Raw genomic sequence first — 26,502 nt, forward strand, 5'->3', positions numbered from 1 at the left:
GAGGTGTTTGTGCTTCCACCAAATCCAGGCTTCTACAACCAGTCATACACACCTGGCAACTCCTCAGATGGGCTGGTGCTGAAAGCTGGCAGCCTTCTGAGCCCAGAGGTCCAGGAAGAAAAAAATCCACCATGGAGAGGATTACAGAAAGCTATTTTAATGTAATGGAAAATAGGATCAATCAGCCGGAGGAGAAAAGTCACAACATCTTCAATCACAAATCAAGCATGAAGTTAGTTCTGTGCCCGAGGAGAAAAGGCAGATTCTCAGGGAGCTTCCTGAGGCTCTGGGATCCAGCCCCACCACCCCTGAGTCCCAGGTTCAGCTTCCACCACATCCTCCTCCAGCACTGCCCGTCCTTTATCCCTCCCTCCAAACTCACCAATGTCCTACTCATCCTTCCAGGCTGGCGTTAGTGCAACCTCTTCCAGGGAGCCTTCTCCGGTTCCCGTAGTCACAATAACCCTTTCTCTGTATCTGCAGAGTCCTTTGCATTTAAGGCCACACTTAGCCCAGTCTACCTGGAGCTGACAGATACACTTATCTTCTCCCATTTATATGCTAACATTTTATATACTATCTCAGACATTTAAATGTTAAATATTAAGGCTGTCAGAAACATGCTCAAATACTTAAAAGAGTGCCAGTGCCTCAACTGCCTCACTTTAGACTAAGGAGTCACCTAGTAGGCAGCTGGGGTGGCTGCGGGGCTGGGGCATGAGCCACTAACTCCTGTTCCACCTCGAGCTTGCTGTGCAACACTGAGCAAGCCACAGAGGCTCTCTGGGTTTGTCTTTCCTTATCTGGAATATGGTAGTCACTGCTTCCTCACAAAGTTGCTGGGAGGATTAAATGAGGTAACTTATGCCAGTGCCAGCATCTGATAGGCACTCAGATGCTCAAGGTGGTGCCAGTGGTAAAGACCTGCCTGCCAATGCAGTAGAGGCAAGAGACGTGGCTTCCATCCCTCAGTCAGGAAGATCCCCTGGAGAAGGGCATGGTAACCCACTCCAGGATTCTTGCTTGGAGAATCCCATGAACAGAGGAGCCTGGCAGGCTACAGTCAATAGGGTCACAAAGAGCTGGACACAACTGAAGCAACTTAGCATGCACGCACAAGACAATGGCAGAATCTTATAGGCACACAAATGCCCAAGAAATTGAACTGAACTTCAGCTTGAACTAGTTAGGTCAAAAGACAAAGACTTGCAGAGGAACATTATTTTACAAACAACTCAGTGTCATGTTTACAAGGTAGGTTCTAAAGTCAGCTTGTCTGGACTTTTCACCTTGGAAGATTCCTCTGGGTGTCAGTTTCCTCATCTGAAAATGGGGATGGTAATAATAAGATGACTGTCAGTATGAGATGGGCAACACACATCTGATGTCTGGTGCTTGGAGGGCTCTCAAAAAGTGTTAGCTGTTACTATGATCTAGAATCTAATTTTGCATAGCAGGACTTGAAGAAAACAACCCTGTTTGGCTGGAGCAAAACAGTGAGGGTCAAGAATGAAATCATTATGTTGAAAGCCACCAGACCTTGAGCTTTCAGTCATCGAAGCCACAGGGTGAGTAAACAGCAGTGATTATTGTGTAGTTACTGAATTGTGTCTGACTCCGCTGCAACACCATGGACTGCAGCCCACCAGGCTCCTCTGTCCATGGGATTTCCCTGGCAAGAATACTGGAGTGGGTTGCCATTTCCTTCTCCATGTATCCTCCTGACCCAGGGACTGAACCTGCAACTCTTGCATTGGCAGGCAGATTCTTATTGAGCCACCAGGGAAGCCCAAAGAGTAGCTGAGGGTTTTTTAAAGTGTGAATATTACATGCAATCTGGCCCCTGAATGTAGATGACTGGACCCTATGACAGGTCTATGGAGTGAGATTCTCTAGGGGTGGAGCTCAGAAGGATGCACTTAAAAGAAAACAAAAAAGAAAGAAAGAAACTTATTTATCTTTTGGCTACTGCAGGTGGGATCTTAGTTCTCCCACTAGGGACTGAACCCATATACCCTGCACTGGCATGAAAAAGCTGGCTTAAAACTCAACATTCAAAAAACTAAGATCATGGCATCCAGTCCTATCACTTCATGCAAATAGATGGGGAAACAATGGCCAACAATGGCAGATTTTATTTTCTTGGGCTCCAAAATCACTGTGGATGGTGACTGCAACCATGAAATTAAAATGCTTGCTCCTTAGAAAAAAAGCTATGACAAACCTAAACATGATATTAAAAAGCAGAGACATCACTTTGCCAACAAAGGTCCATATAGTTAAAGCTATGGTTTTTCCAGTAGTTATGTATGCATGTGAGAGTTGGGGCATAAAGAAGCCTAAGCGCCAAAGAACTGATGCTTTTGAACTGTGCTGTTGGAGAAGACTGTTGAGAGTCCTTTGGACAGCAAGGAGATCAAACCAGTCAATCCTAAAGGAAATCAATCCTGAATATTCATTGGAAGGACTGATGCTGAAACTGAAGCTCCAATACTTTGGCTATATGATGCAAAGAGCTGACTCATTGGAAAAGACCCTGATGCTGGGAAAAACTGAGAGCAGGAGGAGAAGGGGGCAACAAGAGGAGGAGATGGCTGGATAGCATCACCGATTCAATGGACACGAGTTTGAGCAGACTCTGGGACCTGTGAAGGACACGGAAGCCTGGCATGCTGCAGTTCATGAGGTCTCAAAGAGTTGGAGATGACTTAGCAACTGAACAGCTCCAGTACTGGCAGGGTAGGGCCTTAACCACTGGACCATCAGGGAAGTCCCAGGAGGATGCAGTTTTAACAGGCTCCTCAAGGGATGAGATAAAGCCAATAAATCCAAACAATGTGACCCATCACTGTTCTATCACAGAAACCACTAACAAATATGGAGCCACTCATCAGTAAATCTAGTGTCAGCCGGGTGATATGGATCCTCTTGCTGGTTAAAAGGTTCTGCTGGCCAAGGAGGAGGAGTTTTCTGTACACAGAGGGGTGGGGCCACTGCGATACCCCTGGCATGTGGTTCAGTGTACTCCTCTTAGGAATCTTTCCTTGTAAGCTTTTTGGATCTTCAAGTCAGAGACATAGTTCAGTAGTGGACTGCAGCCAACTGTGTGACTTTCTTCCCAACTCCATATTTAGTGACTTTACACTGGTCATCTGAAAGTCACTACAGTAAGAGTATAGTGTGGCAGAGTCAGACACAACTGAGCACAAAAAATAGTCTACATATCAGGGCTCTTAAATTTGCTCAGAAAGCCAGTACACCACTGGTTCTCACCCATAATAAAGTTCCATGCTGGAACCCAAACTCTATCCACTGTGGTCTAGGGCACTATATTTAGGTCCTTGAATGGTTTGGGGCCAGTTGAAGCCTGGTTTCTGAAAACCCATGTAAGAAAGATGCTAATACTATTTTGGTGTCTTAGCTCTCATAGCTCGGCCCAGAAGAAAACCTGCTTTGCGCTCTGCGGTCATAGAGCAGTTAGCTGGCAATACAGCAGGTTGCAGTAGTAACATCCAAATGAAGTGGGGTCAGGGTGTGGCCACTTCAGGGTCAACCCCTCATCACCGCTGGAAAAACACCCTGTTCTCCTGAGGGCTGCCCAGTGCTCTGCATACCTGCAGGAAACCAATCTACAACACGCAGGCAGGGCAGAAGTTCTATGATAAAGCTACTTCTCATTCTGAGAGTAGGGGTTCAGGTATAGGGGTGGCTCAACTAAGCTTCAGCCCCAATCCCCAGCCTGCTATTCAGACACTCCCAGCTGTCTTTCAAAAGATCACCAGTTGAGAGCCGTAAGCCCTGCCATCGGCCCTATTTCAGCAGATATGGCTACAGGAAACACACATTTTCCCTCTGAATTCCTCTACTCAGCAGTCAGGTGAGTCAGGGAGAACTCAATCCAATTTCTCAGGAAATCCTACTATGCTCTGGAAGGACACGGTCTGAAAAAATCTATTTTTGTGCTTTTATTTACTTAAGGCCTGCATGCCTGGGGAAGCTTTTTCATAGTACCATTAAACTGCTTCTCACTTCCCAGAAAAAAATAGATCCTGCCTTCCTGGAACACTACCGGCCCCAGCGTGGCCGCGCGGCCTTCTCCTCCAGCCCCCGCAGGCCTGTGACCAGCCTCCCTGTCACAAATGCCAGGGAGAGCAGTTTTAAGAGGATGCTTTCTCAAAGGGCCTGCGGCTCTGGGTCCTCAATTCCTGGCGAAAGGAGGATCCCTCCAGCGCCCAGCACAGCCTGCCCCTCCCAATATGTCTAGAGCTCACAGAGCTCTGTTTTCCTGGCTTAAATGCTGCTTTCGATCTAGATGCACAGCCTGTTTCCATGGGGTTTGTGCCTGCTGTTCTAGAGGCTTCCTAGTGTAAACTTCCGGGGCAGAGCCAGGGCTCTTGAGACAATCTCATGTTTCCAGAAGGGCCAAACACTCGGATCAGAAGACAATGTTCTCAGTGTACCAGGGCTTGGTAAACTTAGACCTTCGTGCAAAGAGTTGACTCATTGGAAAAGACTCTGATGCTGGGAGGGATTGGGGGCAGGAGGAGAAGGGGATGACAGAGGATGAGATGGCTGGATGGCATCACTGACTCGATGGACGTGAGTCTGAGTGAACTCCGGGAGTTGGTGATGGACAGGGAGGCCTGGTGTGCTGTGATTCATGGGGTCACAAAGAGTCGGACACGACTGAGCGACTGAACTGAACTGAACTGGACTGTCCCAACTCTGCTTTTGAGTCAAATTGACCCAGTTGGGCTACCGTCCAGTCAACTTCCATGTGGACCCTTAACCAGACCCCAGTGCCAGCAATGGTGGGTTGTAGAGGTGCCCCAGACATTGTCCCAGGTAGCCAGGGACGGGGCTGATGGAGAGGTGAAGGTGTACATGCATTCAAACTGCAGGCCTTTTCTAGGAATGGTAGAACAGCCTCTCTTCTCTGCTTTGGCTCCTTCCTTACCTTCCCCAACACCATGGCCTGCTAGGGCCCCTAAGTCAGTGTCCCAGTGCGGGCTGTCACCCCAGTGACCCTGAGCCCATCCAGCCCAGGCCCTGACTACTGCTAAGAAGATGGCAGGGCTCAAGCAGTATCAGGGGCTTCAGACCTCCATTACTAGCTCATCATTGCATGAGACCTCTCTAGGTCCCCAGAGCACCCCCCAGCTCCTGCCCCAGCCAGTCATATGGTGGGACCAGGTATATGGTTTTACATCTCGGTGAATGGCAGAACCTTTCAGATTTTAAGGTACATTCCTGGTTTAAAGCTAGACTGAATTAGAAATTCTAGGAGTCCCAGGAATTTGTATTTTGGAACAAAGCTTCGCAAGTGATTCTGATGTAACTGTTCAACCTCATCCTGGGCGAGACTCCCCCAAAGGTTACATCCCATAAAAGAGCCTATAATCTTATACATTTGCACCAGTTATGAACTGAGAGGGGCAAGGGAAAGCCTAGGGGTGAGAATTGTCTGCTGACTTGCCTCTCTAGAGAACAGAGAAGGGACCTGAATATCGTCCCCTCTCTGGCCCAGCGGAGTGGCCACCAGCCAACCACAGAAGGCAGCTCAGGGAGGAACCACCACAGCCAAGGGACGGGTGTTACCCTTTTTGGGTGTCAGCCCCGCCCTTATCCAGAACTCCGGGGGTTAAAGGAAGATAAGGAGGAATAAGGCAGCCCTCAGCCAGGGCACCTGGGTCCCACCATGGCCCTGGGGCTGGACTGGTGTGGCCTCAGCCTCCTGTAGCCCCTGGATGCCCTGTCAGGTCCCCAGGCTGCCTTCCCCTCAAGAATGTGCCAGGAAAAGCCCTTCAAGACAAGCGAGAGCCAACTCAAAACCAGGAAAAGGCAACCGTAAAGCCCTGATGTGAATGGCCAGGAAGGACCTGGCTATCTTATCTTGATAAAAGCCTGATGAAGGGGGTGGGGGCCCTCCTGTGCCTGGCTGTCCCAAGAGGCTGGGTGTCTGAGTAAAGAGCCAGCACACCCCATCTTGTACCAAGACAAGATGCAGAACAGCGCTAAGTTCAGAGAAGAGGGGAGTCCTTGTTGGAGAGGAGTGGAATTGCCCCCACTCCCTCCTCATTTCCAGAGGAAGTGAACCTCCCATTCCAATGAGTAAGGGGTCGAACTTCCAGGGCAGCCCTATGAAACCATCAGCATGCTAACCTGCCGTGCCATGTGCCAGCCAGGGTCTGGGCTATGCTAGAATCTTCAGGGAAAGATTTACTGATAAAATAATATTGAAAACAACATCCATCACAGCAGCCAACATTTACTATTATTTATTTATTCCCTGCTAGGCAATGCACTAAGTGCTTTACACTGATTGTTTCATTTAATTCTCACAGTAGCCCTGCAGGGGCGATGGTCTCTCCATTGTCTAGATAAGGAAACAGAAGCTCAAAGAGGGGAAGCTATTTGCTGCCAGGCTCACAGCTTGGAAATGGTGGAGCTGACATGTGAACGTGGGTCTGCTGACTCTTCCCTCCTAGGCATTTCTGCCTTTGCAAAGAGGACGGTGGCTAGAAGGAAAGGAGACCAGCGTGGAAATGACAGGAACAGGTGGGTTATAAGCAAGGACCTGTGGAGCAGCAATTAGCAAATGTCCAGAGACTGATTTAGTCAGAAGAAGTACCGTCCACACGAGGGTGCAGCTAGGACAACATATGCTCTCAAAACAATGAATGAGCCAGACAGTAGAATGTACTGGTATAATAAAGGGCTAAGCCATGCCAGACAATTAGAGAATAGGACAGCATGAAGTGATGTGAGAACCAAGCAGAACAGGCAGAAAGGGTAAAGGGAGCTGGCGGAGGGAGCAGTGAACTCGGGCTGAGGCTGCTTTCAGAGGGTGTTTTCTGTGGGCAAAGATCTTGGCAGGGGCCCCTGGTGCTGGAGGCAGGAAGGGGGACACCATACCTCCTGTGTGTATGCTGGGAGCTGATGGCACCTGTGGTGATTCAGTACAGGAAAGAGGACACTGTTGGGCCCACCAAAAACAACTGCCCTCATCAACTCACATACCCATTCATTCATTCATTCAACACTTATTTCTTGCCATTACTAAATGCCAGGCACAGGGATTCAGAGAAATGAATGAATTCCTGCCCTCAAGGAGCTCCTAGTCATGAAGGGAAGCTGGCCAATGATTCACTATGACACTTGGTAAACAGGCATGTACAGAGTACAAAGGAAGGAGAGCTGGGCTGCAGCGGGGGTGGAGTGTGGGAGGTGGGGATGGGGGTTTCTCAGGATGACAACAGAGGTGGGTCCTGACAGATGAGCAGGAGTGCCCAGGCAGGCTAGGGTGGATGAGTACCCCGTAGAGGGGAAGCAGAGGAGTGAGAGGGCACGGCCTGTTCAGGGAAACCCAGGTAAGTGAGGGTGGCAAAGATGAGGGTGCCAGGAAGAAGGGCAGGAGATGGGGCCACAGAGGTGGGGAGGTCAGATCTTCCTGTATGCGCTTATGTGTGAGAAGAGTGGAGAGCAGAGATGGAATGGGTGTTTTGGAGGCAATACTGAGCTTGCTGGAACAAGCCTGCAGGTGAGGAGGCTGCTTTGAGGAGGGTGCTGGTATCTGACCTGGGGGCAGTGGCTGCAGGGAGAGAGAGGATGAAGGACCCAGGAGGTAGTTAGCACTGACCCACTGTGGAAATGACCTGCAGCTCTCTGGCCTAGAATACTGGGAAGAGGGGAAAGTGGATAAGAATATAAAAGGAGGGGACTTCCCTGGTGGTCCAGTGGTTAAGAATCTGCTTACCAATGCAGGGGACATGAGTTTGATCCCTGGACCAGGAAGATTCTACATACCGTGGAGTAACTAAGCCCATGCACCAGAACCACTGAAGCCCACATAACCTAGAGCCCATGCCCTGCAACAAGAGCAGCTACCACAATGAGGAGCCTGTGCACCACAACTGGAAGTAGCCCCTGCTCGCCACCAACGGAGAAAGCCCGTGCACAGCAATTAAGACCCAGCACAGCCAAAAACAAACAATAAAGTTACAATCACAAGTCAATTCATATTATTAATACAATAAAACTACTCTATTTATTTGTTTTTAAAAAATACAGCAGGAGGGCATGTATGCATGGTGATGCGGACTAAAAGATGTCCCCCCAAATTCACATACTGCAGGCCTAACCTCTCTCCATGTGATGGTATTTAGAGATGCGGCTTTTGGAAGACAATTAGGTTTAGATAAGGTCATGAGGATGAGGCCCTTGTGACAGGATTAGTGCCCTTATAAGAAGAGGAAGAGACACCAGGACTTGCTCTCTGTCTGCCATGTGAGGACACAGCTGTCTGCAAGCCAGGAAGAGCGCCTTGCTCCAACCATGCTGACACTCTGATCTTGGACTTCCAGCCTCTGGAACTGTGAGAAATATATTTCTGCTGTTTGGACACTCAGTCTATGGTATTTTGTCTGGCAGTCTGAAGGATGAAGACAGATGGGGCGGTTATATTTATTTTGTAACCTATTGAGTTTGAGCAAGTGATTGGCAGGTTAATAGACAAGATGGGGCCAGAGAAAGACTAAGACAATCGTGAGCATGTAGATACAAGGGGACATGGTGGGGGTCAGCCTGTGAAATGATGCTGCTCACAGCAGGACTAAAAATGGACCCTGGAGAACACTGACCAGAAAAAGAAAAGAGGAGGGGAAGTAGCTGGTGAAGGATGCTGAGAAGGGATGCTCCGAGGGGCAGGTGGTGAGCCACGACAAGACAGCGAGGATGCAGGCAACAGAGTCCAGTGCACAGAGATCTCAAGTAAGAAAATGCTGCAAAGTGTCTGACGCCTCTGATAATGAAAACCAAAAGCTATTTTGGGCACAAGGTGGGGTGTGGAAGCCAAGTGACCACTGCTGGGACATGATCAACCGAACAAGGGTGATAGGCTTGTTTTTATTTTAAACCACACATATTTGAATAAGGCTTGAGTCTGCAAGAGGCAAGGAGAGCCTTCTGTGTCCTTCCATGGTCTTCAACTGGCCTCCTACAGTTAACCACACAGCCACGCCTCCTGTTTATGGGAAGCCTCACCCCCTCTCTGCCCAACCTGCCACCATGAGTACCCAAAACTTCTCTCAGTGATAGCAGCTAGCACCAGATGCCAACTGTATGCCAGACACTGTGCTACTTCATAGACTGCCTCAGTCTTCTGAAGGAGCTGGTGAAGAGGGCTCATTCAGGCCCAGTTTATTGGTGAAGAAACTGAGCCTTTGAGAAGTGAAGTCACCACCAGCCTATAGTCACAGTGGGTCGAACTGACTAGTGGGTCAAACTCCACTATACACCTCCATTCGCGTCTTCCTTGAAACAGCCACCCCATACCAATCCTGCACACTCCATACAGGGACAGAAAAGGACACTCCTTTGACGGGCCACTCTTGGGGCAGATCCTTGCAGGAATGATCCCCAGTGGGTTTACTCTCCTGCAGATCCATGCCCCTGGGCGTTCACCTCCCACCTTGATTCTGGAGTTGGTCATACAACTTGCCTTGGCCAAGGAGACAATGGCAAACGTGACACAAACAGAGATAAAGCATTGTGCACGGGGTTCATCTGCCCTCTTTTGCTGCTCTTTGGAGGCCAGACTGGCCTTCTGTAGAATAGGATGAGCTGGTCCCATCCAGGCTGCTCAAGATCAATCCACCACCCTAACACCAGACAGGTGAGTGAGGCCATCCTAGACCATCTAGCCCTAGCTAAGCTGTCCACACCAGGAGAAGCACCCTTTTGATGCACAGAATCATGATAAATGATGTTTATTTTCTTAAGCTATCAAGTTTTAGGGTAGTTTGTTCCACAGCAAAAGCTGACTGATACAAGTCCTGAAAAAAGGTCCAAAGCAGCTTCTCCTTCCAGCTCTGAAGCAGTGGAGGTGAATTCTAGGATCTCTGCTGACTGCTTCAGCAATGGAAAAACCACTCAAAAATACACAATCCCCTTTGGCCTGGAGGGAGTGGGAAAAGGGGCAGTTTTTCTGTGTACTTTCCCTCTGGGATGCATGGTGGACCCAGTCCCAATCAGCAGGCAGCTCCTGGCAGGTGCCAGGTTATTTGGGGACAAGGTGACACACTAGCATGCTTCTGCCATACAGTCCCCAACCTAGTGTTTTTCCACTGATGAGAAAAAAAAAAAAAGGAGATCATCTCTTTAGTGAGCGCTATTGCAAAGGCTTCGAGACAGCATTTCATCAAAATGCACTGAAGGAGCTCTTTTGGGAGACTCTGCAAAACCCCATCATCTCCAGCTCCGCTTAGCAAGGAGCCTGCTGTTTGTTTCTGGAAAGGCATAAAAACGAATGAGTAGCTAAGACAGCTAACCTGATCACTGACACTTTGATAAGGAGATCAAATCACTCCCTCCCCCAGTCTGAACCCACTCTGGTGGTAAACTATTATGGGGAGGAAGCATGGACTAATTAGAAGCACCACTAGGACATGAGAAAATCAGCACCTAAAATGCCCGAGAAGAGAGAATTCCTTGTTAAGAAGAGGAAAAAAAAAACCACCACCACCAGAAATGCTAGGATGTCACTTTGCCCAGGCATATTTCTAAAGGAAGGAGGAGGTAAGAATTAATTAGGACAGGAGCTTCTACCCAAGTGTCATGGGAGATGCAATTATTTTTGCTGCTTCTATGGACCAAGTGCCCCTTCCAGGTGGGGACAGATGCTGGGGGCCGCCCACCAATTTGAAAAATGACTTTGAGGCTTTGCTAGTTCTAATGATGCTTGAAACAAAGATGGTTCTTTTGTTTACTCCTCCTGTTTGTGAAGCCCTAGCCACCCATCGAGAACATCACTGACTGGATTATTTATTTCTCATTGCCCAATCTATGGGGCATAGAAGAACTTTTTGCGCTAAATGTGAGGCATTTTCTCCCAAGGGGGTGTGGACTGTAGAGCATGGCCCATTAATCTGCTGGGATTTGACAGATAGGGTTGATGCCTAACTTTGGGTGGGACAAAGACTCAGAGAGTCAGAGGCTGGATTTTTGTCCCTACCTGCCATAAACACGCTGGGAGGTCTTCCTTAACCTGGAGAAAATTCAATAACATGAAGAGTGGGTTAGTGACTAATGCCTTGTTCTTTTTATTGTGGCCAAATAAGTAAATTACATGAGACCTACTCTCTTAACAAATTTTTGTGTATACAGCAGCATTAACAATAAGCACAATATTGTACAGCTGACCTCTAGAACTTTTTTATCGTGTAGGACTGAAACTCTATACCCACTGAATGGCAACTGGCTATTTCCTCCCTGTCCAGCCCCTGGAAAACATCACGTTACTCTCTGTTTCTGAGAGTTTGACTATACTACATACCTCCCAGGAGTGGAATCATGCAGTGTGCATCCTTCTGTGGTTTATTTCACTTAGCATAATGTCCTCAAGGCTCAAACATATTACAGTCTTACAATAACGCTGACATGGTACTCACGGTTTGCATGGCAAGTACTTACATATATTAACTCATGTAATCTTTACAAAACTCCTGTGAACTACAGTATTCACTGTGATCTCTTTCTGATGCACAGGGGGTGAAATAAGGTACCCAAGCTCACCTGGTGTGAACATAATAAACAAGGCATTATTTCTGTAACACTTTAAACTTTCTATGTTAGGCAAACAGGCTTACAGAGATACTGAAGTCCCTGAGGGTGATAGCAATAGATGGGAGAGGGAGAATAAACGAGTGTCTAAAGGATTCATCCTTGTGTAGTTGGAAGTGGTCTTTCACAGATTGAAGAGAGGAGGTCTTGGAGCCAGAGGGATCTGGGTTCAATTCTGACTCTACACCCTGCTCCAGGCACTCAGCAAACAAAAGTGAACAAAACCAACTAGACCCTTACCTACCTCATGGAGATTATATCCCAGCGGGGGTGGGGGTGGGGACAAAGAATAAACAATAAGTACTTCAAATAGCATACAGTATGTAGGAGGAGCTGGAGAAGAGAATGGCAACGCTCTCCAGTATTCTTGCCTGGAGAATTCCATGGACAGAAGAGGCTAGTGGGCTACACTTTGTGACCATGGGGTCACAAAGAGTCAGACATGACTGAGCGACTAACACACACACACATGCAGAAGGAGAGTAGTACAGAAAAATTCACTTGAGCAGATAGGGGATTAGGAATGCTGGTGGGAAGGTTAGTTGGAAGCTTAAAAAGCATGTCGTCGACATTTGAGTCAGTGCTAACAAGGAGGATGAATCAAGAGCCTGTTACATAAAGTGAAGTAAGTCAGAAAGAGAACAACAAACACTGTATACTACCTCATATATGTGGAATCTAGAAAGATGGCACTGATGAGCCTATCTGCAGAGCAGCAGTGGAGATGCAGACATAGAGAAGAGACTTATGGGCATGGCATTGGGCCAGCGAGAAAGAGAGGGTGGGACAAGGGAGAGAGTAGCATGGAAACACATACACTACCATATATGCAAAACAGCCAGTGGGCATTTGCTGCGTGACTCAGGGAACTCAAACCGGGGCTCTGTGACAACCTGCGTGGGTGGGATGGGATGGGAGGTGGGAGGGACGGTCAAGAGGGAGGGGACATATGTATACCTGTGGCTGATTCATGTTGATATATGGCAGAAACCAACACAATATTTTAATTACCCTTCAATTAAAAAAAATTTTTTTTAAAAAAGCATGTCACTGAGAAGATAATACTCGCACAAAGACTTGAAGACAGCGAAGGAGTCAATCATAAGGCAGGAAGAAATCTAGGAGCCCTTGATCCAGGCAGAGGGAAGAGTTAGTGCAAAGGTCCTGAAGTTGGGTGAACCTAGGATGTAAGACGGAGAAGGCAATGGCACCCTACTCCAGTACTCTTGCTTGGAAAATCCCATGGACAGAGGAGCCTGGTAGGCTGCAGTCCACGGGGTCGCTAAGAGTCGGACACGACTGAGCGACTTCACTTTCCCTTTTCACTTTCACGCATTGGAGAAGGAAATGGCAACCCACTCCAGTGTTCTTGCCTGGAGAATCCCAGGGACGGGGGAGCCTGGTGGGCTGCCGTCTATGGGGTTGCACAGAGTTGGACACAACTGAAGCAACTTAGCAGCAGCAGCAGCAGCAGGATGTAAGAAGAGCAGGAAGGCCACTGTGGTTGGAGAGGAGCAAACAAGGGCCAGAATAGAAGGTGACGAAGCCAAGAATGGCACAGGAGACTGGCACTGGAAGTGGGTGGCACAGGGGTGCCAGTGGTGACTATGGGTGACGTGGAGCTACTGCAAGGTGTTGAGCAGAGGAGTGCCATGCTCTGAATGTCTGGTTTTTGTAGTAACCTGGGTGATGGTGGCTCAGCTGAGGGCAGCAGAAGTGGAGGTGGGAGAAGTGGATGGTTGGCTCTGGACCTAACCCTAAGGTAGGTAAACCCTAAGCAGTGTTTCCCGGTGGACTTGGGTGTTGGGTGAAAGAAGAAGACAAGAGCAAAGGATGACAGCAGCGATTTTATCCACAGCAACTAGAAGAGTGAAGTGGCTATCAGCTGAGGCGGGAAGGCTATAGATGTAGCAAGTCAGTGGTTGTTACAGGTTGAACTGTAGATCCCAAAGATACGTCAAAGTCCTAAACTCAGTATGTGTGAATGTGATCTTATTTGGAAATAGGGTCTTTACAGAAGTTAACAAGTTGAGATCATTAGGGAGGATGCTGGTTCATTATGACTAGTGTCTTTATGAGAAGAGACAGATGGGCACAGAGGGAAGATGACATGAAGACACAGAGAGAATGTCAAGTGACAAAGGAGTCAGAGATTAGAGCAGTGTGTCTGCAAGAAAGCCAAGGATCGTTGGTAACACTCGAAGCTTAAGAGACAAGCCTGAGACAGTTTCTACCCTAAAACCTTCAGAGAGAGTCTAGTCCTGTCAACACCCTGGTTTCGGACTTATACCCAGAACTACGAGAGAACACATTTCTGCCGTTTTAAGCCATCCAGTTGCTGGAACTTTGTCATGGTAGCTCTAGAAAATTAATGGACAGGGGAAGGCTAGGAATTGTTTTATATGTTAAACGTGAAGGGGCCAAGCAGACATTGGGATACAATGAATCTCGAGTTCAGGAGAGAAGCCTGGGCTGTTGGTAGAAATCTGGGAGATATCTGCAAATGGAGTTCAAAGTCATGAGCCTGGATGAGATCACTAAGGGATAAAAGTAGACGGAGATGAGAAGACAGCTGAGGACTGAGCCTGGGGTAATCCAAAGTTGAGGGATTGGGCACGGGGACTTCCTTGGCAGCCCAGTGGTTAGGACTCTGTGCTTCCAAAGCAGGGGGTGTGTGTTTGATCCCTGGTTGGGGAACTAAGATCACACATGTCTCTTGGCTTAGCCAAAAAAAAAAAAAAAGAAAAAAAAACTATAAAAATAAAACAAAACTAAGGGATTAGGGAGAAGTGGAAACTAGCAGAGGAATCTGAGATGGTGCAGCCAGTGAGGCGGGAGGGACTGCCAACGGGATGGGCTCCTGGAAGCCTATGCCAGTCTCTTGCCTGGGATTACAGGATTTACGAAACGTCTGTCTTTGCATGTGCAGCCTGCTCCTTGGCATAGCACCTGGCCCGGAGCAGATATTCAATAAACATTTGCTGAAATGAATGACTAAATAAACAGATTTTTGAAATGGGCCTCTTCTGGCAACCATGTCATAACCTTTATTAACACTAAGCTTAGAGTCAATTAAAACATATGAACTTCCAAATGTTTGTTAAGCTCTGTCTCCCCCACATATACACGTTCAGTTGATTTTTAAGTCTCATGAATAAGATTTTACCCATATTCCTGTTTAACTTGATTGATTCAACTCAGACCAGGAAGAATATTTGAGGTCTTAGTTCTGTCAGTTTAAATACTAGTTTTCCCAGAGAACATGCAGGTGGTTGTGAGGCAAGAGGTGGAGGGTGGGCAAACTGGGTGAAGGTGGTCAAAAGACACAAACTTCCAGGAATAAGATGAATCAGTTCTGGGTGGCAATATACAGCAGGGTGATTACAGTCAACAAGACTATACTGTATATTTGAAAGTTGCTAGGACAGTAGATCTTAAACGTTCTCAACACACACAAAATTATAACTATATGAGGTGACAGATGTTAACTAAACTTATTGTGGTGTTGTCAAAGTATACACATAAGCCATTATACTGTACATCTTAAACTAATACAAAGTTACATATCAAGTACATCTCAATAAAACTTGGAAAAATATTCATTTGGAGGCTTTTCTTTCTGCTCTCTACAGACTTTCATGAGTACATTATCAATAGCTTTCCTATTGTTGTTGTTTAATTGCTAAATTGTGTCTGACTCGGTGACCCCATGAACTGTAGCTCTCCAAGCTCCTCTGTCCATGGGATTTCTGCTCAAGCACAGTAGGTGCTTCTACAGAACACAGAGTAGGTATTCTGTGTTCTCAGTAGAGTGAACTCAGGAAAGAATCCTGTAACATTCCCTGGAGTGATCTCCCTGCCTTAGCAGGAGCCCACTTGTTCAACAGATATTTATTAAGCATTCATTATGTGACTGGCATTGTTCTAAGTATAAGAGAACAAAATAAACATCCCCACCCTCATCAACTTACAGACAGGTACGGCCTTTCGTCTGCCACAAATCTATCTACTTGCATGATTTTTGAAACAAGATTGTCCTCTCATCCATATACATTCAGGAGAGACCTTGGTTAAAAGACTTGTTAAAAGCAGGGAGACTGTGTCTATAATATCCCTGATTTCTCAGTCCAGAAGCCTCTCAGTTGGGAAACAGTCTTTCTCTGGCGTGTGCAGTTTCTAGTAAACCCACGTTGGCTCCTGCTGATTACTGCCTTCTCTTCCAGTATTCACAGCCTGCCATTTAAACAGCACAGCCTAGAATCTCCCTCAGTCTATCGGTTCTGGGATTAATTTTCTTTTCTTTTCGGAAAACCAAAAAAATCAACTACTTTCAGTCTTCTGGGTCTTCTCCTTTTCTCTGATTCTGCCAAGTTCACCAAAAGCAATTCTATCTCATCTTTTTTTAGTATCCTAGAACATAATTTCTGGACCTCAAATCTGAACGTAAAAGAGCTGGGTCTTCTCTGATAATTTCTCCATCTATCTTGAACTCTAATTTCCTTTTACTAGTTATAAATCTCACCCTTCACAGTCTGCAAATATTAAAAAGAAACTTGTAAATTGCTTTATTAGGTTAAAGCAGCATACATTTCCCTAATAAAGCATTTCTCAGAAGATCTTACCAAGTTTTTTAAAGTTAACATGTATTTATAAGCCATAGTATGATACACTGTTAACGTCATAAAAATACCATTAAGTCAAATTTAACTTGGTTGACATTAATTTTGACTCAGTGAATGAGCATTTAAAGTGAGACAACAGGGTCCTAATGTATAGTACAGGGAACTATATTCAGTATCCTGTGATAAACCATAATGGACAAGAATTAAAAAAAAAAAAGAGCGTGTGTATGTATATAACTGAGTTACTTTGCTACACAGCAGAGATTGGCACAACACTGCAAATCAACCACACTTCAATAAAGATTTTTTTAACTAAAACTATGGAGATATTAGTAAATTGTCCATTTAGAAAATCCTTCTTCTTAATGACTCTCTGGCCTCAATCTTCTCTTCCCTAATTTCATTTCATATAAAAGCTGTTCTTCCCAGACACTGTCCTCAGGAAATCTTCCTGAGGTAGACCGACTCCACAGCAGCCCTCGCCATATCCTGGAGTCTCCCGTGACCACTGGGCGCTCACTTCCTGCCCTTCAGCGTACGCTTTCTGCCCAGGGGCCTTCCCTGTCTGTCTAGTGTTTATTCTTTCACTCAGCTTACAACCATCATCCACAGCAAGACCAAGAACCATGTTGACACCAGAAAACTTGAGAAAACTCAATAAACTTATTGTTGCCTCCACTGCACTTACTTGAGGTGGTGAGGGTGACTGTGATGATGATGCTGTTCTCAAAGGGGTCAGGGAGGAGAAACTATCAGTTCAGTGTTTTCTTGTAAGTTTTTTTCAGGGTCTAAATCTGAGGAATATGAGGAATACAAGGCTAAGATGCCCATATATATTTGGCTACCAGATTATATTTACATACACTTATAGGTTATTAATAAGTATTTTATTATTACTTTTATTATGACTTGACCTTCAGGTGCATTGCTTGTCTTTTCTCCTTGCTTCATCATTTCAGGGACTCATTGACTCCAGTGCTTAGAAATCCTTTCAAATCCTTATGAAGAAGGATTAAAAAAAAAAATGTATGAGAGAGGGAAATAGAAGAAGTAAGGGCCTGAGAGAGTTGCAGTTACTTGCATAGTTTAAAAGACATGTTTTAATTTGTCTCTCACATCCTCAAGGCTAGACATTCAGATAAGATACAGAAAGTGTGATATAAAAATAAATTCTTCTTTAAAAGAAGAAGAGAATGTTCTGAACTGCTGCTTCCTGGGGCTTTGTATTTGTTACTGTGTTTCACAGAAATTGCCAGTCCAGAACAATCAGTTCACAGGGCTGTTACTAAAGATCAATTTACTGGGGACAGACCAGGAACAGAACCCTTGTTGGGAGGGGTGCAGGGCCGTGGAAGGGGCCAGTCCTTGGGGGTGGCAGGGCCTGCATGTCTTCCCATGCTTCCATCCCCACCTCACTTTCCTCTCTTCAGGGAAGGAGAGAAACCATTCTTAGAGGTATGCAGTAGTGCCCATTCCCTTTCTCTCCAACATTCTGAAAACTGCTCATTTGTGCCTGGAGAACCAGGCATTATGGAGTAAAGAAAGGAAGAAGTGGCAGGTGTAAGACCATCTGGGAGTCATAAACTGCAGACATTGCACATCGGCACTTCATACCTGTGCACTTCAGCACACTGCAGGCTGGTTGGAGGCCGAATAGAGAGGCTGGACTTGTTTCCTCCCCTAGAGGTTTCCTCTAACATTCCCCCATCTCTGCATCAGCACCGTCAAGGAAATGTGAGCCTTATTCTCAGGAGAGACTGCTCCAGGCAGGTTCCTATTAGTGCAGGATGGTACTCGATGAAAACAAGGAATGAAGTGAAAGTTTGTGTCCTGAACAGCAGGAAAATCTGTGTCCTGAACACCACCCTCCGTGGCTTATGCTTCCCATGCAGGAAAAGAGAATGGTCCAGTGTCCTTTGGGGGAGATGAATTAACTCCCTGTTTCTAAGAATCACCAGACATTTGAGGAAAGCCTTCTCAAGTGAAAAAGTCAGACCAAAATCATCTGGAAAGTGGAACTCAAAGAAAACAACCAATTGAGGAAGAATAAGAAAACAGAGAAAGAGAGTGTGTATGTGTGTGATCCTACATTTAATGTCACCAGTGATGTAAGACACTGCATCCAGGAAGCAAAGGTACTCTGAAAAGAGAATCAGAACAGAAAAAACTCCTAGAAGTTAAAAACATGTCAACTGAAATAAAAAATCCTGCGGAAAATATTGGAGACTAAAGTCCAGCAAACAGTCCAGAAGGTAGAACAGACTCATAAAAGGACAGGGATTAAGAACAACAGGTAAAGGTAAAGGACTTAGAGGTCAGTCTAGGTTCAGTTCAGTTCAGTTCAGTCACTCAGTCGTGTCTGACTCTTTGCGACCCCATGAATCGCAGCACGCCAGGCCTCCCTGTCTATCATCCACTCCCAGAGTTCATTCAGACTCACGTCCATTGAGTCGGTGATGCCATCCAGCCATCTCATCCTCTGTCGTCCCCTTCTCCTCCTGCCCCCAATCCCTCCCAGCATCAGGGGCTTTTCCAATGAGTCAACTCTTCGCATGAGGTAGCCAAAGTATTGGAGTTTCAACTTCAGCATCAGTCCTTCCAATGAACACCCAGGACTGATCTCTTTTAGGATGGACTGGTTGGATCTCCTTGCAGTCCAAGGGACTCACAAGAGTCTTCCCCAACACCACAGTTCAAAAGCATCAATTCTAGGTTGGCCCACATTAACTAACAGGGAGTTCCAGAAGGAACAGGGAAACTATCAAAGGAATCATTTGGAATATAAACACATATTAGGTTCAAAGAAAGGCATCTTCAGACCGAAAGCTTCCAATGAATGGCCAACTCAAGGAATGGGCCAAAAGGAAAGGAAGAATAGGAGGGAGGGAGGGAAGGAGGGAGGAGGAAGTAAGAAGGGAAAGAGTTAGTTAATTGGGAGGAAAGTGAAAGTGAAAGTCACTCAGTCATGTCTGACTCTTTGCAACCCCATGGACTGTCCATGGAATTCTCCAGGCCAGAATACTGGAGTGGGTAGCCTTTCCCTTCTCCAGAAGATCTTCCCAACCCAGGAATCAAACCCAGGTCTCCCTCATTGCAGGCAGGATTCTTTACCAGCTGAGCCACAAGGGAAGCCCAAGAACACTGGAATGGGTAGCCTATCCCTTCTCCAGGGGATCTTCCCAACCCAGGATCTCCTGTATTGCAGGTGGATTCTTTACCAACTGAGCTATCAGGGAAGCCCTAATTGGGAGAAAAGGAAATAAAAATCTAGGGCAGGTTACTGTGAAGCTAAACAGGAGATATCATAAACTTCCAAAGATAAGACTGGAAACATTAAGGATTCAGAATGGCACTAGACTTTTCATTAGCAACACCAGAAGCCGGGAGGCAGTGGAGGGTTGCCTTCAGAATTTGGAGGGGAAATCATTTCCAACTGAAAATTTTATACCCATGAACCATCATTCAGGTTGAAGGAGGAAAACGTCATTTTCAAATCTATGTAGCCTCAAAAAATTTTGCTTCCTGTGCACCCTTTCTCAGAAAGCTGCTGGAGGATGTGCTCTCCCCAAATAAAGATATAAAGAAAAAAGAGGTAGACATGATGTCTAAGAAAAACAAGAATCCAAGACACAGAGGCACAGTGAAGTCCCTGGAGAATGCCTAGATGGTAACAAGCATAGATGGAGCAGGAAGATGGAGATTTCAGGAGCAGCAGGATAGGGCTGAACTGAGAGATTATGCTGCTTGTGAGCATTTGGCAAATGGTACTGGTAGGCATTTGATAGCTCTACAAGGGCATTTGGGAAGAACATGCAGCAGGTATGCAGTAAACTAAGCAATTTTTAAAGGCAATTATTAGCTCTGAGGGGGGAAAAAACTATATAAGAAAAGCATAATTCCAGTATAGATGGTTCTCTAGTGAATAACACTGAAATAATCATAATACTGTAAAGTCTGACCACAGATTCCAACCCACTTTATGCATAACTCTCCTGGGAAGATGGGGAGGGGAAGCGAGGGTGGGTGATGCCAGGGGGCCTAATTCCTCTAAGAGGAAGTCAGTAAGCAACACGCAAAACCTATACATCAGGAAATCCGGCATCAGCATCTAATTTATGGAGGTCAAGAGAATTCCCTTATGATCTAGTGGTTAGGACTCTACACTTCCACTTCAGGGGGCATGGGTTGGATTCCCAGTCATGGAACTAAGATCCCGCAAGCTGCGCAGCATGACCAAAAAAGAAAAAAAAAAATAACTTTATGGAGGTCAATACCAGAAGAAATAGCTAAAACACTTTAAAGAGGTTGCACTGGGGAATGGGTCTCAGGGGGCTGGAAAGGGGCTGAAAAGAGGCACTTGCTGACTCTTAGAACGTGTTTTTTAATACAGCTCCGATTAAACTGAGTTTTAAAAAAGTAATGTATTCCCTTGAAATTTTTATATAAGAAAGCTTTTCAAAGGGAAAATGGAGTGACAAAGCAACTCAATATGAGAGAGATTAAGGTGGAGAAGAACAAAGAGGAAATACAACAAAATTCTTACTGTGAAATGGTTCTGATTCAGAACCCAGAAATGTGATTTTTCCAGCTGCAGGAAACTTCCAAGCACAGCACTCCTGTAAAGCCATGCTCCTTTCTCAGGCCTGGGGCACAGGGATGTTACATATCCCTCAGGGAGGGGTTCAAGCACTGGGTTTTTCCAAATCACTCTCATCCTCACATCTGTCTTCAGCCCAAGTGGAGGCCTCTGGTTGGGAACTAAGTCTGCTGAGACTTGCCTCCAGCTGTGAGCCAGAATGTTCAGGAATGTTTTGGAATGTCTGCTTCTTAGGCAGGAGAAGCCAAGAACTCTAGGAAACCCGCAGGGTGTGGGGAGCTGGGTGAGATGCAGCTGATGACAGGTGTCACAAACAGTGACCTCTGAGTTTAGAAAACAATCAAGGGAGAACAGGCACCGGTCACTTATCAGTACTTTACCCCAGCTGCCAGAGTTCACAGTGAAAGTCAATCAGCAAGGGGAAGCTGGGCAAAGAGGGTGTGAATGACATTTCATTTAACTGAGAGCTCAGCCTCTTTAAGGGCTATAGACAGAAAAAAAGCACCATTTCCCCACCGAATCAGGAAAGTGTTAAATTATACTGGTGTTTACTCTGAGAGCTCGGCCTCTTTAAGGGCTATAGACAGAAAAAAAGCACCATTTCCCCACCGAATCAGGAAAGTGTTAAATTATACTGGTGTTTACTCTTTCATTTCCAAGACTTGGGAATGGAGTATTTGTTTTACTACTTCTCTGATGTAAATATAGAGACCCTAATGAAGGCCAAAAGTAAACAAACATTTGATTGGAAACAGAAATATCAATATGCACCTTCTACCTATTGTTGATACAGGAGAAGGCAATTTTAATAAGACTGAAACAATCAGACATGCAGATTGCTATTCACACACCACATGAGAATGGAAGTCTACTGCTCAGTGTGCAGAAGAGAAGAAACCACTGCTGTTTGGTGGTTTCTTCTGATTACGTTAAATGCTTGGATGTTGTGTTTTGAAGTTGATAACTGCACTGAGGCTACATAACAGAACAGTCCCCTTTTTAGACACAGTGATACTGTAGTCAGTAAAGTACTATGAAGAATTCACTTGCCCTCCAACAGTTCAGAAGAACATTTCCTGTGACTATATATTTCTGTCATTTATGTCTGTGTGTGTATATCTATTTATCCATCTTAAAAGAAAATAATAAAGCACATAAGGTAAAATGTGAACAATAGCTGGATTTCTGTAAAAGCTGTAGGGTATTCTTTGTACCATTGGAGAAGGAAATGGCAGCCCGCTCCAGTGTTCTTGCCTGGAGAATCCCAGGGACGGGGGAGCCTGGTGGGCTGCCGTCTATGGGGTCGCCCAGAGTCGGACACGACTGAAGTGACTTAGCATAGCATAGCATTCTTTGTACCATGATTCTTGAAATTTTTCTGCAACTTGAAATAGTTTCCAAATAAAAAGTTTAAATAACATAAAATAGAACGAACACTTGGTCTCTCAGGTGAAACCGTGAGAAAAGGACTGAAGCTTCATAGACATTTTAAAAGCATCCTAGGTGAGGGCCAGATGCCAGACCTGAAATCTCACAAGCTACCTGGGCTAAAATCCTTCTTTTGGAATTGCTTTAGAAGCAGCAAAAGCAGTCTTAGAATGCTCAAGATGGAGGAAAACTCATCTCTGAGGGTTTGTTTGACTCTGTGTGTGTCAGTCACTCAATCGTGTCCGACTCCTTGTGACCTCATGGACTACAGCCCACCAAGCTCCTCTGTCCATGGAATTGTCCAGGCAAAAATACTGGAGTGAGTTGCCATTCCCTTCTCCAGGGTATCTTTCTGACCCAGGAATCAAACCTGGGTCTCCTGCATTGCACGTAGATTCTTTACTGTCTGAGCCACCAGGGAAGCCCTGGTTTGACTCTGGAATGGCCCAAATTCAAGGCTGCATAACACAGCTTTAGTTCAACAAAGGAACCATCCAATTGTCTTACCAACTTTCAGAAAAGGAGGATTTCCCAAAGGTTCAGTGCTTCTGAGTAAGTCTGCAGCATGCATCAAGGCCAGCATATATTAGGATAAAGCTGCATAAGATAACTCACACTGTGGTGGTAGTTTAGTTGCTAAGTCGTGCCGGACTCTTGCGACCCCATGGACTGTAACCTGCCAGGCTCCTCTGCCCATGGGATTCTCCAGGCAAGAATATTGGAGTGGGTTGCCATTTCCTCCTCCAAGGGATCTTCCCGACCCAGGAATTGAACCTGGGTCTCTCGCATTGCAGGCAGGTTCTTTACTGACTGAGCTATGAGGGAAGCCCAATATACTATACCCAAGGGTAAATGTTTTACCCCCAAACTGGGGTACTGGAACCAATTAGGATCTCAAAACATTGCAGCTGGAAAAGACAATGTTTATATTCATCTCTTACCACTGAACACAAGGGTGGCCAACCTTGCACATTAAATTTAACTTGGTTTTTCAACTTTAGGATTGAGGTTACTCTTGTGGGGTGGGGAAGGCGAGTGGGGACACAAATGCATTTAAACGACTATAAAAGTTCTCACTCAACACAGGTGGTAGTGACACAAGCATTGGCCTAATATAAATTTGTGAATTTGTCTTATGAAGTTTCCTGCATTTGTGGTGGATATTTCACAATAAAAATAGTTTAAAATAAAAGTAAAAACATTAATTTGTTGTTGAAAATTTTAAAAAATAGTTATGTCCCATTCAAATGTCCTCTATCACATCTGATATTGACACAGATGTGATATTGTAGGTCACAGAAATAGAAACAAAGCCTTTCAAACTAATATTCAAGAAAATATATTACTTCCTGGCCCAAATGTACTGGGAAGTAATATACTGGCCTACAGTTCATAAGTGGGTATAGATGACTGATAGCTTAGAGTCTTCCTGAGGAGCAAAGCTTTTTGGAGAATGAAGCAAGAACATGAGTGGAGGGGTGTGAAGTGAGGGACCACCCTGGGCAGTGGGGGAAGGTGCTGGAATTGGAACCTTCAAGGCTCACCTGGCCCCTTGGTGGAGCTGGACCGCCACTCGGATGGATAACAGCTGTGGTTCTCAGTTTGCTAAAGCTCAGACATGTGGCTGCTTTCTGGTGGGCTGTGGATGTATAGGGCTAACACTTTCCCATTTGCTTTCCAGCTTTGGGTAAAAGAGGAGGGTTGGGTTTTTTATTGCAAATTTCACTCCATGACCTTGGAAGACTCAGCTATAATCTGCCAATACATTACCTGCTGCTGCTTTAAGATCCTGTACTGGGTGGTGGGAGCCTGGGGTTCTATCCCAGCTTCTATCTAGCCTAAGGAAGTGGCTAGACTGGAAGATCTCTAGGTCCTTTCTAGTTTTGGTCTTCTTATAATTCCATAAAAGATGGGTTACATGGATATCTGAGAGAGGTGAGTTGTTCTCAGTGGCAAAAATATATACCTTACTTACAGAGGAAGAATAGAGTGTTTAGGACATGGGCTCTAGAGACAGAAGGACCTGGGTATGAACTGTGACTCCACCATGACTATGGACAGGTTATTTAATCCTGCTCACCTTCAGCTTCCCTATCTGCAAAATGGAAAAGCAGACTGAGGACTGGGTGAGATCACACATGTGCAGGCTGGGAGAGAGGAAGTCCGGGCTCAGAGTGGTTAACTGTCATCTCTGCCACAGTTCTCATGGTGCTTATATGAACTGGTACTTGAACATTCCATTGTCCCCCGGCATAATGAATCCTCTACTTTGCTTGAAGCCAGAAATTCAGTTTTGCTATGCTGTGGCATTGCACGTACTCCAAAGTGTAAGCCCCACACACCTTCCCGTGACCCAGAGACTTGCCACTAGGCAGCTCACAGAGCCACCGGACTGAGGCCATGCAGCCCTTCTCTTTCCACTTGACCGGGACACACTGAAATTCTAGTCTCACGGACACTGCTGCTGCTTCTCAGTGACAGACTGACTTTTGCCAAATCTATAATGTCTACAGTAAGCAGACCATAACACCCTTGGAACTGCTGGGGAAAATGTGCTCTTTTTTGACTGAACAGGATGCCACTGACTCATTAGTACAGGATCTGGGCTTGGGGTTGCCTTTTGTTTTTGTCTTTTTTATTTTTTAAAACTAATTAATTAATTTTTGGGGGGGTTGTCCTGGATTTTTGTTGCTGCGTGGGGGTCTTCTCTAGTTGTGGCAAGCAGGGGCTACCCTTCATTGTGGTGCACGGGCTTCTCACTGTGGTGGCTTCTCTCATTGCAGAGCACAGGTTCTAGGCGCGCGGGCTTTAGCAGTTGTGGTGCACAAGCTCAGCAGTTGTGTGCATGGGCTCAGTTGCCCCACAGCATGTGGAATCTTCCCAGTTCAGGAATTGAACCCATGTCCCCTACACTGGCAGGCTAATTCTTATCCCCATACCACCATGGAAGTCCTATTTGTCTCTTTAAGTAAGAGTAGGACATTTTCACTGCTTCACTTGCCCCACTACTGCTTGTAACCAGCAGGAAGGCTTTCTGGATGGTGGAAAAGCACAGGTGGTGGTGGGAGGGGGTGGGGACATGTGGAAGCCAACTGGTCACATACCTGGGTTTGTATATTGAGTACTCTACAGTTTACAGAATATCCTCAGATATGTCAGCCCATCACTTGTGGGCTGACAGCCCAATCACCCTGTGAGGAAGACTGGGAAATTGCAGGACAGTATTTTTTATTATATTTTTACTACTATTTCACAGAGGAGGAAACTGAGGCCCAAAATCAAGTGTACTGCCCAATATCCCCTGGCTAAGTAATGGTGGATGGATCACCAAGGCCTCATTGCCACCCTCTCGGCAGGTTATTTCTAAGTGAGAATCAGATGCCCACTGTGATCCACCAGGGAGGGGAAACTTCTAACTTTAATTTTTTTTTTCTTTTAAAAATTAATACTTGATTTTTTAAAGTGCAGTTTTAGGTTCACAGCAATTCTAGTTATTTTTAGCTCACACTTCTAAAATTTTTTTATCTGTCTGATAATACTCCTAATAAATTATGGATTATAATTATAGCATAATGAAAGCATATAATTTATAATTAAATACACATATGTTAGGGTGCTGGCTCCAAAAGTTTTAACTGATAAGAAGACTCCAGGATTAAAACAGTTTGGGGAAGAGTCTTACTAATACTGGGAATTAACAGATCATTCTGCTCCTATTTCTTTCTTTTACTAACATTAGTGACTTTTGGTCAGGAAGTTTTAATGGTGTGTATTCTTCACATTGCACCACAGCTTGTTGAAGCGATAACCATGATTTTATAAAGAGTCACAGAAAGTGTTTTCTATCTCCTACAAAGTCTAAGGCAGATACAAAACATCTTTCTGAAAGGATTCCTCTGATGTGCAAATAGGTGGTTTCCAGCTCAGCCAGGAGAGGCACCCCACGTTTCCAGCATCATTTGTAACCAATTACAAACAACAAAGGGGTCCCCAGGTGGTTGCATGTGGGTTCTTAAAGCACAGCGCGCCCAAGCTTCTTAAAGTTTATGTCACTAAAATTGCTATTTGGGGCTACTTAAGAGTATGACATTTTCAATAAATACAGTATTGGAAGCTTAAGAAAGAGGGAATTTATGTTTTGCTCACCGCTCTATGTCTAGCGGTCCCAGAACCCAGTGGGCAGATGATCACTGTTTGCTAACTGACTGACTGAATGATGGGGAGATTACCCTTCAT

At 45.5% G+C, this 26,502-nt stretch overlaps 1 protein-coding gene across 10 annotated transcripts in view; it reads right to left on the reverse strand.

Moving 5' to 3' along the window:
- Positions 1 to 26,502, reverse strand: part of ATXN7L1 (ataxin 7 like 1) — a 264,507-nt gene that overhangs the window by 184,574 nt on the left and 53,431 nt on the right. The window contains exon 1 of one of the 10 annotated variants that reach the window (XM_061413941.1): positions 53 to 21,382. The exons of the other annotated variants lie outside the window; for them this stretch is intronic. The gene's annotated coding sequence lies outside the window, so the exon portion shown is untranslated. Of the gene's footprint in view, positions 1 to 52; positions 21,383 to 26,502 lie in introns of those variants that run through there. 10 annotated transcript variants of the gene reach the window in all.

Source organism: Bos javanicus, chromosome 4 (genome assembly GCF_032452875.1).
Source record: "Bos javanicus breed banteng chromosome 4, ARS-OSU_banteng_1.0, whole genome shotgun sequence".
Taxonomy (NCBI): domain Eukaryota; kingdom Metazoa; phylum Chordata; class Mammalia; order Artiodactyla; family Bovidae; genus Bos; species Bos javanicus.